Raw genomic sequence first — 20,338 nt, forward strand, 5'->3', positions numbered from 1 at the left:
TGGTCGAAAATCCCAACATCCGATACGAGAGAGCTCATGGTCAGTAAATAGAAATGCAAACATGCTTTGTAACGCGTACACACCGCAGCAGAGGCTTTATCACAACAAAGTAAACCATGTGGCCAGAGTTGAAGCAGGGACACAAATTCAGGGGAAATTACTTTATTAAATACTCTATCTAGTCTATCAACAAGAAACAAAATATACATCTTACTATTTCTTTAAGTTACTGACCTTAGAGTATAAACAAATTAAACTGCCTGTCCAAAAAAAAGGAAGCAAATAAGCTTCTGCAATATTAAAAAAATTATTTCCATTATGTTCCACCAGTTGATCTTGTATTGATGATGTGAGAGAGTGACCACTCCACAAAGCCTTCTCCAGCTCGTCCCAAACACTCTCATTGGGGTTTAGCAGCAGAATGCAGAACCATTGACTTGTATTGCATTTCAACTTAAAGGTGGTATGGACGATTCTTTTCAGCAAATTTTTTATAATATTTCCTCATGGCGTGGATAAATCATTTGTCCTGCCACGTATCAATCATAAAACGCACCTACCGCTCACGTCCCCACGTTTCCGCGTACCTAAGCGCATGGATCTATCATAATATAGTTCCCTCAGTGTACGGGGCAAAATGAAGACGGAAAAAGACAGTTCGAGCTGACGCAGAAGTGGACAGAAATCTACGGGAGACGAGCGATGCGATGTGCTCCGTTGCGCTAATAAACAAACGCACGTGTGTGTTGTATCGGTCCGCACGGGGGAGTGCGCATGCGCACTTCTGCCTGCGTTCTCAAATCGCCGAAAAATCGTCCATACCGTCTTTAATGTTTATCGTTAACTTGCATCTACTTTTTATACAAAGGCAATGCAAATTTCTTGAAATGTTATTCAACGGCAATAGCTCCAAAATGAGTAAAGTTTGCATTTTATCATTGTTTCATTACCATCTTCCACCACCAAATCAACGTTTGATGCAATGTAAATTTTTCTTTGAGCTGGTGTAAATGACTAATGGCCGCTTTGTACATACACACAGACATAACGCACATACAGATTTCCGTGCTTTTTGCATTCAGTTGGATCTATTTGCATTGCATGGCTGACTCAATGGGAAAGATTGCCTCATTCAGTGCTAAAAACAGGATCCAGGAAAGGAACAGCTTGGGAAAAGGCTGGCGGTGGTTTCTGTCTAAGTGACATGAACACACACGCACACACACACACACACAGACACACACACGCGCACACACACACACACACACACACACACACACACACAGAGACAGACACAAAGACACACACACATACACACACGCACGCACGCACAGACAGACACACAGACACACACGCACACACACAGACACACACGCACACCATAGACATACTGGATCAATGGCATCATGCATATCTAAGGGAGACACACAATCAACTGCAGGTGGATGTGTTGGTACTAGCCACACACAAACCAATATAAAACACATTTAAAGAAACACAACACAATTTTGCAGTTTCACAACACGCAAACATAGCATCAGCGGGCATCTTTCCTGCGTTTATATACAATAACACCATGTCGATATAAATGTGTATTTCAAGATGTTGTTTAGTTGTGCTAATTACTTATCCATGTTGTCTATAAGAAACCATTGTCCAAACGAGCTGCTTGAACCATAATTAGGTACAATAGTCCAACAAACATTGTCGCTGGATTAAGGAGGCGTCTGCAATACCGAAAGGTGCCCACAGGACTATAAACTGGGACGAGGGGGCCTTTTACTCTCCCACACTTGGGATATTGATGATGTCAGACTGCCTCTAACGGTAGGAAGACAACGTTTGAGTAAACCAGCTGACAGGACACGTCCCAGCAACATCATGGGACAACTCTTCAGAAGAAGTTGTCAGGTAGGTCTATAAAAAAAAAGCTAATCCGTAGACTTGACATGCATGTTTTTATTCTATTTAAAGCATCAGGAACACATGGCTTGTTTTGCTTTTGAGAAACCATTACACTCCATTAGATACTGTCCCAGCAATGGAAAAGTTCTAGTTTTTCTTGAATAGCCAATCTCTATCTTCACAGTTACGAAGATAAGAGAGCCACTAAACCAGATCTTTTGTTCCTTGAAACCTCTCAACTAGAGTCGGTATGACTGAATTCTTTCAATGGCCCAAAGCTCACCTTGCTGAATAGTGCATGATAACGTTGACCACTCCTTCATGTCCCGCGGTCTCAAACTGAATAAAAAGCAGCACTTTTCCTTTAAGAAACATTAGCCTACTTTGGCCACGCACACCTGCTCACCATGCGCTCGCTCTAACTTGCGTGTTGCTGCAACCCAAACCTCACGCCGCTCGCTCTCCAAACAGACACATGCACAGTGCACACAAACGTTTCGCATGGGTTCTGTTTGCGAGATGGTGGCGCAGAGTGTGAGGCAAGTGTCACACATGCAAAACATTGGCCGCCCTCCAGCAGATACTTAGAAGTGGTTGAAAACAACACGCACACGTCCACACAAGGCATGGAGATTGCTTCCGCCAGAGAAGGCACACACAGGGATATGCTGTCCTTCACAATGGGCCCGCTTTGTATGTTCTCATTAATATGTTTGGGTTGGTACCACAACAGTGCGTGTCCGTATTTGGGGTCACTCGATGGGCTGTGTGAATAGCGGCTATAGCATGCGCACACACGGCCTCAGTCATGACAAGCGAGAAATAATAAGTCTATTCTTTGCGTGGAATCGGACGGAGGGAACGCGCTTGTACGAGGAGACAAAGGGCCCTACAGTTCGCACACATCCACGTCCAGCGCAGTGTCTCGCTCGCTCCTGGCCTCCCAGGGGTTATAAATAGAAAAACACACAGCTCCAGAGTTTACCTACACAGGCTCTTTTGTTTCCGCGGGAACACACGCACATTTGTATAGGAACGCGCTGAGGTCAGTTTCCAGTTTGGGACCGATGGCAGAAGTGGACACCTGGACAGATGTTAGACTTTACCTTCTGTCAAGCCACGGTTATGCATTTGGAACAATTGTATAGGGTAAAGATTAGCGTTGTCACAATATTCTCTATTTTCTAAGTTTGGATGGAAAAGGCTCAATACTCGATGTCAATTTTAATACCTGAATCATTACTTTTGTTTCCTTTTTTTGGACAAAATAACGAGTGATCTTGTAGTTCTGATAAATAGTAAATACCATTCTAAAACTACAGAGAAATCACTTATTAGGCCCGAGCGCCACAAGCTGGCGAGAGACCTATTAATCTCGTAAGGCCGTGCAAAGCACGGCTGCGAAAGTGTGCACGTAGTGCGCACGAAATCGAGCGCGAAGCGCTCGCCCACTTCCAAACACTCACTAACGTACTCCTTCACTCACGCACGCCCCGTGCATACTAATTAGTAGTAGGAAAATGGAACATTACCGTTGTAAACGGGCGAAGCCCGTGCAAAAGTGCGCACTAAACGAGCACTTTACATTGGGATGACGACCGCTTCGCGGTCGCCATCCCCTTATAAAGCACTCATTTGCGCTAAGTAACTCACGAATACGTTCCCCATCTCTTGCATGTTCCGTGCATATAAGCATGTAATGTCATAATTGTTACGGCTTTGCTGTAGCGATGACCGAAACCTCCCATGTTATTCCAATGGGGAAATCACCAGAACATGTTTACACTTTATACTTTCAACAACTCCTCCCAGGGCGTTAGCCCTATCAATGTGAAATTTGGTGAGACTCATCTTCAGGTGTGGACCATCAAAAGTTATCCACATTTTTATTCAAAGAGTCACGGTGTCTGTGCGGCAAAGCCGCACATTTTGCCAAGAATTCAAAATAAAATTGCTTTTTGATGGTAAAACAAAGGGGAGAAGATGTGACAGTGTCACAGATTCAGCAGTAGGCGTAATAAAAGGACAATTGGGGCGCCTCAGCGCCCCCTCCTCTTGCGGCGTGGCGGCGGTGTGGCGGCGGCGTGGCGAGGGCCGATCATTGCCGCTTGCGGCTATATTTTCAGTATTATTTTTCAGCATTGATACCCGATACTAGTATTTCAATATTAGTTTTAGTATCAAATAGCATCCAAGTGTTTTTTTTTTAGCAAATCTAGTAAAGATTAAATGCATTGTGTCCAATGCATTTCTCCAATGTTTGGACATTTGCTTAAAATAGACACCAACCATTACCCAAGCCACTGAAATGGACCCAAATACGTGTGTTCTTATAAAAAATTATGCTAATATAACTTGTGCTTACTAGAAACGTTTAAAGGAATGTAGCTACATGTCTCTATTATTTGACTAAGCTGAGTCATTTCCCAGAGTTCTAACAAGTTGAACATACTGACCCAGGAAAAATTAAAAGTCTCACAAAACAGTTACTTTTTACTGATTAACAATTGCATGAATTTGTTCTACACCTTCACCTGATGTTTTTGGCGTTGCATGGAGACTGAGCTCTGCCGTTACCTGCTGATATCTTGAGAGCTATAAAAAGACACAAATACTGTTTTGGAACACATAAGTAGCCTTGGCAAGAACAATGATGTCCCGTCCTCCCAGTTTTTATTGAATGAATACATGTTCCACTGAATATGTGATATTAACAGACGTATCAAGTCTCTGAAAGAACTGTCTGAAAACAATGTAGTGGTTTAGTTCTCCTTAGACCTCTGTGACCGCAGCTAATCCGCACTGTTTTTCCATTTTGGCTATTTCCAGCTAATGCATGGCTTAAATGTTTTTAGATCTCCTCAAGAATGCTATTATGTTTCAGGCAGGGAGAACAAGAAAGGCAAATACTTGACCCTAAGGTGGGATTGTGATTCAAACAGCGAAGCAAAAAAGCAAAAATAGCTATAGCGCAAAGACATTTGTGCATATTAGTATAAAATATTTGGATGCTGCCAAGAAACGAAACTTACAAATAACAATTATTATGAAGGGATACAATTATAACTTGTAATGTTTGTTTCTGTCTACTTGTTTTTTTTCCACGTGATTGAGCCTATTCCAAATATCTTAATAGAAGGAACAATGCATACTTAGGTTATGTAAGCACTGTATACTTATACTTACCTAACATCCACAACAAAGGGACACAAGTCGAAACTATCTCAGAGTCCCTCCTAACAAACAAACCTACAAACTGGACCAATGCAGCAATGCAGGAAGCCAAAGGCATCGAATGTTTTGCTATGTTTGTATTTCTCTTTTATTTATGAAGCAAAGGATGTGGAGACAAACTAGATGCTTTTCATTTAGACAGATTCAGAGTGTTTCTTCCTCCAGACAGAGCCCTGAACCAGGAATAGAATGGAAAACAGGAATGGAGAATAACCCATTACTAAACCAGATTAATTTTTAAAAGCAAAAATAAGCAACAATCTTCAAACTGAAGACTCCTCCTGAGTATAAAACACACACATAGCTCTGATCTATGCAGAATACTTTCGACAATTCCCTTCAGAACGAGATAGGATCATACATAAGAACAAGCTATAGAGCTTTACGGTCGTGCCGCCTGCTGACACGATAACCATAATGTGTATGTATTCATTTGGATAGGACTACTTTCTGGGCAGAAATGTGTATTTAGTTTTGAAGATATGCAACATTTGAATATTGAGTATGTTGTGTATAATACAATTGCAGCCAAAAGAGCAGATTAAAAAAACACAAACCAAACACATGCCCTTTTGTAAACTGTGTGGGTAATTTAACACTTGTCTGATACTTAAAGGCGGTATGGACGATTTTTCGGCGATTGGAGAACGCAGGCAGAAGTGCGCATGCGCACTCCCCCGTGCGGACCGATACAACACACACGTGCGTTTGTTTATCAGCGCAATGGAGCGCATCGCATCGCTCGTCTCCCGTAGATTTCTGTCCACTTCTGCGTCAGCTCGAACTGTCTTTCTCCGTCTTCATTTTGCCCCGTACACTGAGGGAACTATATTATGATAGATCCATGCGCTTAGGCACGCGGAAACGTGGGGACGAGCCTGACGCGGCTGCAGGTGAGCGATAGGTGCGTTTTATGATTGATACGTGGCAGGACAAATGATTTATCCACGCCACGAGGAAATATGATAAAAAATTTGCTGGAAAAAATCGTCCATACCACCTTTAAACTACAGCTAATACATCAAAGACATGATAGATATATATCACTGTAATCAGGATACTGCTACACATATTCATAAACATATTCGTCATTCATACTTGTCTTGCGTAGAACCAACAACTCAACATTTGGGTAATCCCTAAGCTCCTCCCTCTGAATTCAGTCTCCGCCTTCTAAGCTTGGACTGGTTCCACAGATAAGGCTGAGACACACAGCTTTTTTTTTGTTCTTAGTCTGGCAACCAGTCCTTGTTATAATACAGAACAATCAGACAAAAGAAAAGTCATCAAAGACACTGTTTAACACCACATGCACTGCGGGCTTAGTGTGAAGTGAAATGACAGACAGACTACGCCGCCAAATAAAGCTGCTGCACCACTCGCTTTGAAAATTACCGGTACATTCATTTAAAAAAAAAACTCTTTCTTAGTTAGTTAGCTGAAAAACAGATAAATATGCAGTTACAATGAGTGTGCCTTCAGTGAGTGGATAGAAAACATTAGCAACATTAGTATTCTAATGGCAACTAAATAATGTCAGTTGATTTGGTAGAAATACATTTCCAGATAGGGTCCATAGTAAAAAAACAAGGAATTATGCCAACTGGACAAAGGTTTTAAGAGTGAAGACGTTTCTCCACGCATCCAAGTAGCTTCTTCAGTTCCTCTGACAAAGAGCTAGCGAGCCAAAAGCAGTTTAAATAGAAATAATTTACAATTATGCTAAAAAATAAATTACTCAGTTGACAGTTCACATACCTTAGAGCAGTTTGATACTTTTTTTTGTTCTTCTTTTTAAATTGTAGAGACAATCTCCTTTTTTTAGGCAATAACATTATTTGTTTTTGCTGATTGAGAGTAAAAGAAACATTTGAATTGCAACAATGTTCTGTTCTTGAGTAGAACATACAGTCTTTAAAGCTTTATGCAGCCGCTTGTGTTCCCTTTCCTTTGACATTATCACAGTTTGGGCAACATTTTCCTCATGAAAATAGTTATCTACCAACATAAAACTTTCCAAATGAGTCAAAGCTATTGCTCCATATAATTGTAAAAGAGTTATTTTGTGTGCATGTTTTTAATGTCACAACTGGTTCAAGTATGATTTATGTTGCACAATCAGGACCAGCAAATTGTGTGAACTCAAAATACACTGGGAAATTTTGAGGGCAAGATGTTGATTTGACAAACACGAGACGGGCTTTTCCGTTATTAAATTCTTGTCGACAGAGTGACAAATTAAACATTTGACGGAGGCAATTTCCGCTTTTCAATTATTACTATTTGAAAGCAATAAAACAAGTGTTAATGTGACATTAAATAATCTGATAACTGGATTCATTATGGAACATTGGCAGCACAAATAAGTACTCAAAATAAGTAAAAGTACTGTTACTTCTTTGGGCACCTGTACTTTTTTTTTACAATTTATACCAGAAGAATATTATACATGTTAAGACGCTCAGTTTATTACCACACATGATAAAAATAGATGCTATAACACTTTGTAATGACTACACTATTAATAGACTTAATAAAGCATGAATAAAGACTTAAATAATGAATATATGATAATAAGAATTATTCTGGCTTTTTAACTTAATAATACACCAACCCTAACTCCTTAATTCAGTAGTTACTAAGTCTGAACCATTGTCAATAAACTAGTCCATTGTTCATTGTAAATCAAGTCTGCTCATGCTTTATGAAGGCAAATTTTAAATATTTAAAAGTTTTGAATCTGAAATTTCTTTAGAAAAAATAAACAAACATCTGAAAAATTGATTCAGATAAGAAACAAATGACTAAAATCAGGAACAGCGTTGTTATTTGAAACTGTAAAACGTGGTCAACAGTTAAACCTGGCTTAAATTTGAATCAATATCTTTATCCAATACCGATGCACAATACATAAACTACACACACATACTCCTAATCTGACTATTTCTAGAGTGAATAGGCAAAACCAAAGCTCGTGTGTGAGAGGAAGGCGGCTGATGTATAATGCAGAGGGGCTCTGGTTCCCTGCCTCCTCTGAGTTTCCATAAACATCCACAACTTCTCCCCGTCTGTCTGTCCGTCTGTCTGTCCGTCTGTCTGTCTGTGCATCTGTCTGTGCATCTGTCCGTGCATCTGTCTGTGCATCTGTCCGTGCGTCTGTCTGTGCATCTGTCTGTGCATCTGTCCGTGCGTCTGTCTGTGCATCTGTCTGTGCGTCTGTCCGTGCATCTGTCTGTGCATCTGTCTGTGCATCTGTCCGTGCGTCTGTCCGTGAATCTGTCTGTGCGTCTGTCTGTGCGTCTGTCCGTGCATCTGTCTGTGCGTCTGTCTGTGCGTCTGTCCGTGCATCTGTCTGTGCGTTTATCCATCCGGGCGTCTGTCTGTGTGTCTGTCTGTCTGTCTGTCTGTCTGTCCGTCTGTCTGTCTGTCTGTGCGTCTGTCTGCCTGTCCGTCCGTGCGTCTGTCTGTCTGTCCGTGCGTCTGTCTGTCCGTGTGTCTGTCGGTGCGTCTGTCTGTCTGTCCGTGTGTCTGTCTGTGTGTGTGTCTGTCCATGTGTCTGTCCGTGCGTCTGTCCGTGCGTCTGTCTGTCTGTCTGTCCGTGCGTCTGTCTGTCCGTCCGTGCGTCTGTCTGAGCGTCTGTCTGACTGTCTGTGCGTCTGTCCGTGCGTCTGTCTGTCCGTCCGTGCATCTGTCCGTGCGTCTGTCTGTGCATCTGTCTGTGCGTCTGTCTGTGCGTCTGTCTGTGCATCTGTCTGTGCATCTGTCCGTGCGTCTGTCCGTGCGTCTGTCTGTGCATCTGTCCGTGAATCTGTCCGTGCGTCTGTCTGTGCGTCTGTCCGTGCATCTGTCTGTGCGTCTGTCTGTGCGTCTGTCCGTGCATCTGTCTGTGCGTTTGTCCGTCCGGGCGTCTGTCTGTCTGTCTGTCTGTGTGTCTGTCTGTCTGTCCGTCCGTGCATCTGTCCGTGCGTCTGTCTGTGCGTCTGTCTGTCCGTCCGTCTGTCTGTCTGTGCGTCTGTCTGCCTGTCCGTCTGTCTGCCTGTCCGTCCGTGCGTCTGTCTGTCTGTCCGTGCGTCTGTCTGTCTGTCCGTGTGTCTGTCCGTGCGTCTGTCTGTGCGTCTGTCCGTGCGTCTGTCTGTCCGTCCGTGCGTCTGTCTGAGCGTCTGTCTGTGCGTCTGTCTGTCTGTCTATGCGTCTGTCCGTGCGTCTGTCTGTCTGTCTGTGCGTCTGTCCGTGCGTCTGTCTGTCTGTCTGTGCGTCTGTCCGTGCGTCTGTCTGAGCGTCTGTCTGTCTGTCTGTGCGTCTGTCTGTGCATCTGTCCGTCAGGCCTCCTTGAACCCTGACCCGGACAGACCACAAACACATCGGAGTACGTGGGGTATCCAGTTACCGCTGTTCAAACATGTGTACTAGTGTTAACAGCTCCGGCACTGACACAACCTGCAGTTCCACGGGCCACCAGCAGAGCTTTCCAGAGCCACAACCCACAGAGGGATTTAAACAATACAGCACTCCGGATTAAATAATACAATCACAATCAAAAGTATTGAACCAAACCAGAGGCAAAGCGATAAAAAGCAGTTTGAACTTTATGAAAAAGATTTGATCAAACATCTAAGAATGAAAAGAGGCGTTTTACTGTGCTCAAACCTCTGGCCAACACCAATATTGTAATCTTAATTTATTGGATCCAATCCCAGTAATTATGGGTGTGAGGCCGTTACACCCTAGACAATTAATACTTAATCACAAAGTTAATATAGACGGACAGACAACTACTTCTTACAAAGATATGCTTTTAAGGGTTGCATGACTACGTAGAAAAGTGATACTGATCTTTGGAAATACTTTAAAGTTCTTCAGAAAACTATTCAAACTTTAAATTAATTCCTTAGAAATTCCTACACAAATCAAAATGGAATACAGTTAAGTCTTATTGGCCTTTTTTAACCAGGAAAGTCCCACTCAGACGTAGCCCACAGAACTTTCTTTTTAATGTATGATTTTCTGAAACTCTGAAATAATTGTGTCAAAATGTGTAAATACGGCAATAATCAATGAGGATGTTATCCTCCGGAATGAATCCACAAATCTCCCAAAATCTTTTCTTTAAATGCAAAAAGCTTTGTCATTATTGTAACACAAACACAGAGCGTTGTTTGTCTTGGGGACATCTGCCTGTTTAAAACACAGTGCGCTCACAGCAGGATCTATAATTAGACGCGCTGCACTCTTGTCGTCTTTTATGGCAGCCACATCCTCTTTTTTTTTTTTACCTTCTCTCTCTTCTCCTCCTTTCTTCCTTTATTTCCACACTCAACTCTCCTCACGCCTCAGACATGCACCTTTGCCAAAAAAGGCCAACGTCAAAGTAACAGAACACATTCATAAAAAATCTTTCATAAAAAATCTGCAATCTCGTTCTATTGTTACCATTGTTGAGTCTAGAGTTTACCATCCCATGATCAACTGAAGCGGTAACCATAGCGACGGGGCAGTCAGGCTAACAGGAAGCTCGCTCTAAAAACACAACAATGAAAGAACCAGAGCAGCTTCCTCTTTCAGAGCTGACTTTAGGCTCCCGTATCCTGTGCCTGTGCTTTTTGACACTCGCCTTCCTGCCGTGGTGCCCTTGAGCAAAGAGCTAGCGGCGCGCTGGACATGTTCCCATTTAGACGTTCACAGCCACTTGTGTGCAGCGCTCCGACACCCATTAACAGTCTGGTTTAATGACTAACAGTGGCCCTGAAGGCAACGCGCTAATGTACAATCACCTATTTGGAAGTGCGGAAAAAACAATCATTCATTTCAGGACAAACTTTGCGTGTCCGTAGGTCACTCTTGAGCATCAGAAATGTCTAATCATTTAGTAAAACGGCTCCTTTTTATGAACAGGGTGATGAAAGTTTAAGTGCAAAAAAAAAAAAAAAAAAGTTACGAGTTGCTAAATCAGCCTTGTGCAACACAGGATTTCTATGAATAGCCTCTGTTACTGACCGTTATAATCAGGCAATTTAAGAAGTGACAAGAGAGGAAGAACTATAAGACGTTATATTGCTGTTGTAAAATATACGATCACAAGATCCAGCAGTAGTTTCTATACAACAGCAGTGGGTTGATTACAAACATTAATAACTTAACAGTTCTCAAAAAATAAATTAGGAATAGATTAAGAAAACAAGATTTCTATTCAAGTAGAGCAGTTGGTCTTGTGTTATACCAGTTGCACTGCACTCCAAGATTGACACTTGGCTTTGGTAAAACCTAATGCACCACCTGGAAAAAGGAGACTCAATGTGTATACATAAAAAAAAAAACATTTTTTTTTATTCATTCGATTGTTGTGTCCTTGGGTAAAAAATCTTCACCCACACACTTTGTAATACCTAGCACAAAACATGTTGGGGGCTATGACAAAGGGAGTAATAATAAACCATTGTTTTCGCCTCGTATTGATTGGTCAACAGATGTTTACTGTCTTAAAACATGTAAAACAGAACAGTTTGCAGCAGTCTAAACCTAAAGCCTTCCGAGCATCTAAATTATTCAGCCCAATGAGTTTGTAAGCACTTAACACAAACATTAGCATGCTAACAGCTCACTTATAAAGCTCTGAGGTCTCATTTTGACTCAAATAGATGATTTTACAATACATCTGTACTGGGGGAAAAGAGATTTGACTTTAATACATGAGCCGCTTTAATAAGAACCAATATAAATGGCATCCGGAAATAACTTCTTGACCAGAGATAAGATTGAATTAAATTGGAGCTCAATTAATATTTGCTTAATTGCGCAGCCTTATCACACTAGACATTTTACAGCGTCCGACCTCTACCACAAAGACCAGAGGAAATCAAGTGCACTAAATTACGAGTAAATGTTTGGCCGGTCCAGCTGTTGGAGCGCTCGTAGCGTGGTATCTCCCGCTCCCTCTGCTCGCTCTCTATCTCCTCTGTCCCTCCTTCACCCTGAGGAATCCACAGCTGTCGCTCCCATTCAGAGCTCCTCTTCTTCTGCAGCAGCTGTCCAGACTGTGGTTTGCGAGTGCACGGAGGCTGCCGGGCTACAACTGTCGCCAAACTATTTCTATATTTATGGCGCTGCTGCTCTGTTGGTGCATACTTGGTGTTCGAGTGTAAATGCGAGCGTGTTTGGCTGTCATCGCGCCTAACCTCCTGCTCTCGCCGTCACCGAGCTCGCGAGCCTGATACAGACCTTGTTGTGTACCGTATATAGATCACGATCGCCACAATTACGCAATGCGACCTGATCAACTGAATTTACACAATCGGTCAAAACATCCATGCTAAAGCTTGCAGAGATGACTGTCTATTTCCCGGTACTCCCTGTACAGTTACACACCGTTTACAGGAAATTTGCATGACTAAACTAAGAAAAGTAGTTGTAGTAGTGTATTCATGTGGTCCTACATGACATTGGCACCATTTTATTTGATATTCACACCACTTTAGATCGTCCCTTGTACGGTTCTCATGCGTGTCTGTTATCTGCATTTCCATTTCGCTCTGCCGTATGCCGCCTGACTTATACGAAAAGCGTATTTCCAAGAGCAAAGTCATAAAACTACATACACCATCTGTTAACGATAATATGCACCTGTTTTATCTTCAACAATAACTTCCGCTTGTGTAAATATTACCACAAGCCTTATTACAGCTGCCGCGGAGTAAAATCAATAAATTAGAGCGCTATAGGGTAACTCCCCATTTCAATTACAGGCTTCTAAATTTAGCCTTTAATTTATGGCTCTCGTGCAGACATATTTCCTTACCATCCCCTTTTTTTTTCTCTTCCTTGCACAGGTGCTTTGGCTTCAACAGAACATACCGATATCATTTGCATAACTCGCAGAAGAGGCACACTCCCCACAGCTACAATCGGCGAACATTCCTGATGGGCCGGTCATGTTTTCTGACTCGACTCGATGTTGCAACCGGCCCCGGAGCTTAAAACTTCACAGTCATTCATTAGACGCACGCTGGCTGCCATGTGAGGTGTGACTGTGGGGGGACTCCAGGTGTGCAGAGGGGCTGAGTGACAGGGACGCCTAGAGAAAACTAGACATGAACAAACTGTGTGTCAGCTAAAGACTTGCCCTGTTCATCCATTAGCAAAGTGACAAAGTGTTAAAAGCAACAAAGGGGCAATGTCACTTAATTGCAGAATTTAAAAAAGCAATACCTTGATATGAATCGATGCAAAAACCATTTGAAAAAGGAGATAATCATTTGAAAAAGTATCAATACTGACTAGGGTTGTCAAAGTATCGAACATTAGATTCTAATTTATACAAAAACTAGTACCGTATTTTCCGGACTATAAGTCGCACCGGAGTATAAGTTGCACCAGCCAAAAAATGCATAATAGAGAAGAAAAAAACATAAAAAAAACATATATAAGTTGCACTGGAGTATGAAATAAGGTGTGAAAATAACAAATAATATCACATATAAGTCGCTCTGGAGAATAAGTATATAAGTATAAATATAAGTATAAGTCGCACCCTATGAAAAAAGACTTAAAATACGGTATTGAAACTAGACGATCATATTATGAGCGATACAAAAAAATAAAAAATATTGAGCAATATACCGGTACGAGTATATAAATGTTTTCTTTATTTCATACATATAAAAGCCTCATTGTCATCCCGTTATGTGCATTGCGTCTAAATGTGGTGCTTTGTAAACGTTTGTAAGGTAACAACCTAAACAGTCATTAAAGTTTAGATGAGTATCTGTGTGGCCTCTCTTCTATCACTAACCTATGAAGTAGGTGATAAGCCAGATTCGGGCTAGAAAGGATTTACTGTGTGAGATTTGAATGTTTAAAATAGCTCAAAGAGAAGTGGTCCGACTGGATTGCCGAGCTTGTTCCATGTGACAGGTTGAAAACATTAGAAACTTTATGTTGCTCCTGGGCAAATTCAGACTTTGGGAACAAGCTGGTCGAAGGCCATGAGTGGTTGCAGACAGACATCTAAGTGCACGTTATGCAAAAGAAAAGGGGAAAATTATGTTTATTTTGGGAATTTTTATATATATTTTTAAACAGAATTATTTTTTTAGTTACGGTGTGTTTAAGTGTTTAAGTTTTAGGTGCTATTTTGTTCTAATCAATGACAATAAAAGCATGTCATGGAGCACATTTTGGACATTAAAGATAGTAATTTTTGTTTTTATGTTGGCATTGGAGTGGACAGCATTCATTTGTTATTCAAGCTGAGGTTTCTTTAAAGGTGTCTTTTGTTTGTGTTTATTAAAAGACTCATTGTTTGTTTTTTGAAGCTGAATTGAAATAGTATTTAAAGACGGTCACTCCATCCTAAATTGAGGATGTTGCAGAAAATTGTGCATCTGAATTGGAATACCTGCTGAAATTCTGTCACTGTGAGAAGAGGTAATACAAACGATCTATACTGGGTAAGCCCGTCCTTGAGAAACAGGTTTACCTCTAAATCAGCTGTCCTTTAGAAAACAAAAACTAGCCCTCGTTCTAGTTCTGGTTTCCCACTGTTAGCAGATTCCATGATAACCGTGCACAAATCTTGCTCCAGACAGGAAATCCAGCGAATGGATGCTCTGTCCTTTGTCCAGGCCCTGCTCTTTCATCACCGCTGCCCTTCATCAACTTCAAACACATTCTCCACATTTCCCCGGGCAGATAAAGCCACTCCACAAAAGCAGTACCACTCGAAGAATCTCCTACCATCTTAGACAAGACTTTATTGATAATGCTACTCATCTAAATTTGGAATCTGAAACAACAAACAAATGACTCAGGCAAAAGAGTCAAAGTTAAGTCATGGTTGTGCTGACTATTGATGAAGAGAACAGTGTGGAGTTGTAGACAGGTGAAAGAGGCTGGAGAAGCCCACAGCTCAGATCAAAAGTGCACAAAAATATACAGAGGATACAACAGGCTTATAGAGATGAGCCTCGGTGGACTGAAACTGATAGCGCTAAATGCTGAACAATGCAGCCTGGTAAGAATACGGACTCTTGTTATTACAACTCTTTTGTGGAGTCATCAAAGCTCAAGCAACAATGATGTCGTGAGATTGAGGCGGATACCTTTTCTGAGTCACAGTTTCTCCTTCGGCCGGCTGCACACTGCAGGATTTTTAGCCCGACTTTTAAGTCGACTTTTAAGTTCCTCGTGTCTGTGGAGCCCGTGCAATTCTCTTACGGTGATCCGCGCCAAAACCATGTTAGAATTGTTTCGTATATCATCACTGCTACAATGACTCTATTATACCTTTCCTTCAGTGAATATACCGCTCCTGTGGGCCTTTACAAGCAGGATTTATGAATGTGAATAAGGGTGCATGTAAAAACAGCTCACACCACTCGTATCATATCCTTGTACATTTGTTTTTATTAGATATCAGGCAAAATCACATGACACTTCTGTAATCCTTCGCCAGTGGCTGCTGTCCATCATGTCCAAGTGTGAAATATATAAATGCTGCAAAATGTTCTGTATGTCCGTATGTCTGCACGCTTCAAACATGAAAGATTTCAAAACCCTGTAGAGTTCTGCTGGTTTTACTTGAAAATGATGTATTCAGCTGCAAATAAGCGCGATTAGAAGATGTTTAGCCTCATGCTTCACTCATTTAACTAACAATCTTTATTTAAAAAATCCCCTCAAACTCTATAGTTGAACATACTGTTTTTATCACAAACATACACTTAAAAAACAACTACCAAACTAAGATCTAGTCAATCTCTTCCCTAACAGAACCCTGGGTTAAAAAATGTCTGGGTTTACACTTTCCGCATCAGGTGATAACTCATATGTTCCATGAATATTGTTGTATTTTCCATTCCATTTGCTGGTTAAATGATAACATGTTCAGAGAAGAGGAGCTTCATGAATATGCGCAGTCACACTCTGCTGTCTACACAACACAAAAGACAAGGAATTAAGATTCTTGCTCAGCGCTGGTCTGGCATCTGCATCCACCGCACTCTGAGGGCCTCAAACAGCCACCGACACAGAAGAGATAAAGATTTAGATCACACATCACGGCTTACACCAGGAAGCAGTGCCAAACTCATCTGCAATTTCAGAAATACCAATGGCTCAGAGAGGAGCTGGAGAAGGTGGTGCCCGTAGTGATCGGAGCACTTGAGGCAGTGACCCCCAAACTGGAGGACTGGCTTGAGCAGATCCCAGGAAAAACATCAAACATCTCAGTCCAGAAAAGTCTAGATCCTGAATCAGTCATTGACGCTTTTCTATTAACTTAATTATAAAGTCTTTTACACAATAGGTCAACTGAAGTGTAGTATTTCAGTAATTCTTCACTCTAGTACCAAGTAAACCAAAGACATACTCAGTACTCCTCCTGAATGTTTGAATACAATCTTTAAAAGGCTATTTTCCAGAAACAACAATGAACCGTGTACCGTGTTCCCACACCCACGCACATAAGTTAAATAAACAGTCATTGCGCTGCTCTCATCCTCCATTGGACACTGGCCTCTTATATGGCCCCCAGCTCAGTCAGATGTGCAGTCGAGAGTGTGTCCACATGAATGAAGGGGATCTGCTTACATCAGAGAGCTATCTGATCCCAGGTCAGTGTCACTCATCCCTCTGGAGTCAATGTGATCTGTCCGTTAACGCTGCGTCTGAGGTCAGACTGTATCGGAATACAAAAGGAGTCTATTCTGATAAGGGCCAGACAGAGGCGATCCAATGTCAAATATGTCTGTATTCACCTGGAGATGGGGAAATACTTACATCACAAAATATATGTATAGAACATATTACTAGTAAAAGATTTGAGCTGTAGAGAGTCAAATAAGTTACTTCAATGATTTATAAAATAGTTTACTGGGATTGTCCTGCTTTAAGGTTATTGTGTCAGTGGCATGATGTAGTTCCAATATTATCATTTATTGTGATATTTTCTACAGCAATAATGTTCTTCAAAATGTGTTACTGTAACAGGCGGCCTGCAAATGAACTTTTTTCTTATGAAATATAATGCATGGCTATGGAAATGTATATGAAAAAAGGGCCAGGGCTTAATTCTTGCACCATCTGTCAGTGTCATGTCCTCACTGGGAACATGTTTCTATTGATTTGCTGTGCACTCAGCGGCTATTTGGTTGTTCTCTCCTGCATCAAGGAGATTATTTTGTCCAACATTTGTGGGTAGATTTGGATGCAGTCTCAACTATTTTGTTGCTGTGCTTAGGGTAATATTTTCACTTTCATTTATTATTTAAAATGTCGCTGCTCTATACATCAACAGACACCTGCGGGGAAAAAAAGCGTCTACTCTCAGTTCAGTTTAATAAATCTTTGATCATAATTTATCTAATTTTCCGTGTAAAGCCACAAACCATGGGTCTAGCAGGTAAGTGAACTGACCGCAGCCGCGAGCCCTCAGACCAGAAGTAAATACAACTGCAATTGATTTGACTCGGCAATAAAACGCTAAGGTCCAACACTGCTCCCTCAGGATCCGGTACAATTTGTAAGTATAACGCAAATAAGACGCACATAGACGGCGTGTATCAAGTATAACTGAGCACTCAGAAAAAGCACAGCGCCGTGGAGCCCATGGGGGGTATTATGTAACATTAGCCCCTGACATATCAAGTGATTTCACGCACCTACAGCCTGGACAATTGGGCCATTTGTTCAGCCGGTCAAAAATAGCTGCTTGGTTCATTGGCGTCTACTATTACCAGCACACTAGAACAGACGGAGTAGACTTGAGACTAGGAAAATAGTCAAAGAGATGAGACACCATTAATAATGCGCTTTCATTAGGGCAAATGCCTTTTTATACAGCCTCAGAAACTACTATTCTATTTAATGCACAATGATTAAGTTATGTTATGTTACAGTAAAGTGAACCTTAAGAATACAAACCTGTTAAGATTTGCTGATGGCTTTGAGTGGGAGTTAAACGCCTCCAACAAACCTGCATTTAATATTGTAATGCTGTATCTATGAGGACTATATTATGCATAGAAGACACTATAGCTACATTTACAGCTGGAACACAACGTTTTTCAATTCTTTCTGTAAATGTACAATCCTTTGCATTTGTCATGGAGTGTTCGTCTCCATAAACAAAAAATAAGAGTGTAACATGACTAAGCACTTCTTATACAGCTGAGTGAGTCATGTGGTGGGAATAGTAAAGACACAACTAGTCAAATATTAGCAAATGGATAAAGAATGCACTGAAAAACCTCTACAGGTTTAGATGAATATTTATTTTTTTAAACTGCAAGTGTCTTTGAATAAAGGATGTCCTGATGCAATCCTTTTATCGATAATGGCCACCAGGTATTGGCTGGGATCAGAATACGGTAGTTTGGCCGTTAAAGGTTTGGAGACACTAAAGAAACTAAACAGTGTATTGTTTCACTAATAACAGACTGTTTTTGTTTTACCTCTATGAAAGCTGCACAGAGCATTAGGAGTGAAATCAACACTTTGTCTGGAGCAAGCTGAAAGCGTAATTGTAAATGAAGTAGTTATGTGCTCTGGGCTAGACCGATGGGCTTTGTACATAAAAAATATAGAGACAAAAACACTGTCTTTAGAAATAGAAGGATAAAACATCAGTTACTGTCTCCGTCACAGAGTGTAATGTGCTGAAGCTATTGTACTCTGTGTGGAGGGGTTTAAAATAATATTTTGCAATATTGAAACAAATATGTTTTAAGTTTTATTTTTAAGTCTGCTTTTGTTATACTGGTATTATTTAAGGCTTTTGGTCAGTTTTCTCTCTCTCTCACCTGGAAACAACAGAACCATTCAATAAACACTGTGATGATTGCATCTGATTATGTTTGTTATATCTGTCCCTATTAAAGTAACAATAACTAAATTGACAATCGATAAAACAAACACCAATGTCCTCAGACAATGTCCTCAGACGATGTTCATGCGTGCTCCTAAAACCTCCTCAACTCTCAAAGGTCTCGAGCAGCAGGTGGAAGACAGAAGAACACTGTGGAATGCTGGGGGATTAGCACGTTATCCAAGTTACACCTGCAAATCACTGATTTAGCACAAATAAATCTGCAACTGTGTATGTACATTATTAATTCAATCCTCCACCTGTCGTCCAATATAACACATTTGTAAAGTGGCACTAATTGTGTTTTTCTTTACTTATTCAAAAAAGTTGGCATCAACAAGATCATTGGAAATCAAAGTAGTTCCACCTGAAATGTCTCCTTTCTCTTGGTTCAATCTTACATAACTGTTACTTAGAATCCGTCATTATAGTGGGGGGTCGGAGCTAAAGAGAGTGTGAATGGGATTAAGGCTTTCTTGGCAGTCTAGAGTAGTGCAAATGACTGCTGGAGATGGAGCTTTTATAACAGCGGTTTCACAAGTGGCAAACATCTGTTTCTGCCCTCTACCACCTTTTGCCAGCCTGCCTTTTTTCGACCCATGTGGCCCTGGGTCCGGCCGCACTAGATGAAAATATTCCGCTTGTGTGTGGGTGAGAGCAGAGCGAGAGAGAGAAAAACCCGAGAGCAGAGCCGGTGTCAGTTGGCCCGTGCGGACACATGTAACCAGATGCTGCCTTCATGGCCCTGACCTCCGCCAGTTTTTTCCACCGCCGCACACTCGCATAGTGGGCACATAGTGGGTCCGTGGAGAGCGCACAGTGAGCCCGGCCTGGTACCGTTCACACACTCGGGCATTGTAATCCTACACAGGGTGATCAAGTGCTGGAGAATGCAGCTGGTCTAATCTGAGACACAAAGACGGGGGCGGGTGTCTTCGGGAGGGTTGGAGTCATTATAATGAGTCAATTGGTCAGGTAGGATGAAAAATTACACACAATCCCATAAAAATGCAATTAGAGGTGGGTGATACATCGAAAAATAGATAATATCACAATTATGGTTTAGAATATCGAGTATATTGCCTATAATTAAAACTGTTAAAAAGGACAAAAAGTGATATTTCTGCACTTTATGGTCATGTTTAGTGCAATAATTAATCAAAACCAAGAAATTCATACATTTTAGCACATTCCTGATGCATTGGTAAAATATTGTGCAATTATTGTCACATAGATAATCAATAAAAAAGATAGTCAGTAAAAACAAAAATCAATATTTTCATTTTGTTATTATCGCCCATCACTAAATGACACACTCTTTAACAAACAAACTTGTAGGAT

General features: G+C 41.2%; 1 protein-coding gene across 1 annotated transcript in view; it reads right to left on the bottom strand.

Annotated features, from left to right (window-relative positions):
• hdac7a (histone deacetylase 7a) overlaps positions 1–20,338 on the bottom strand; it is a 71,857-nt gene that overhangs the window by 25,754 nt on the left and 25,765 nt on the right. The window lies entirely within an intron of this gene.

Source organism: Eucyclogobius newberryi, unplaced genomic scaffold (assembly GCF_026437365.1).
Source record: "Eucyclogobius newberryi isolate DKJ021-1_F unplaced genomic scaffold, fEucNew1.0.hap1 SCAF_17, whole genome shotgun sequence".
NCBI classification, from domain to species: Eukaryota; Metazoa; Chordata; class Actinopteri; order Gobiiformes; family Gobiidae; genus Eucyclogobius; species Eucyclogobius newberryi.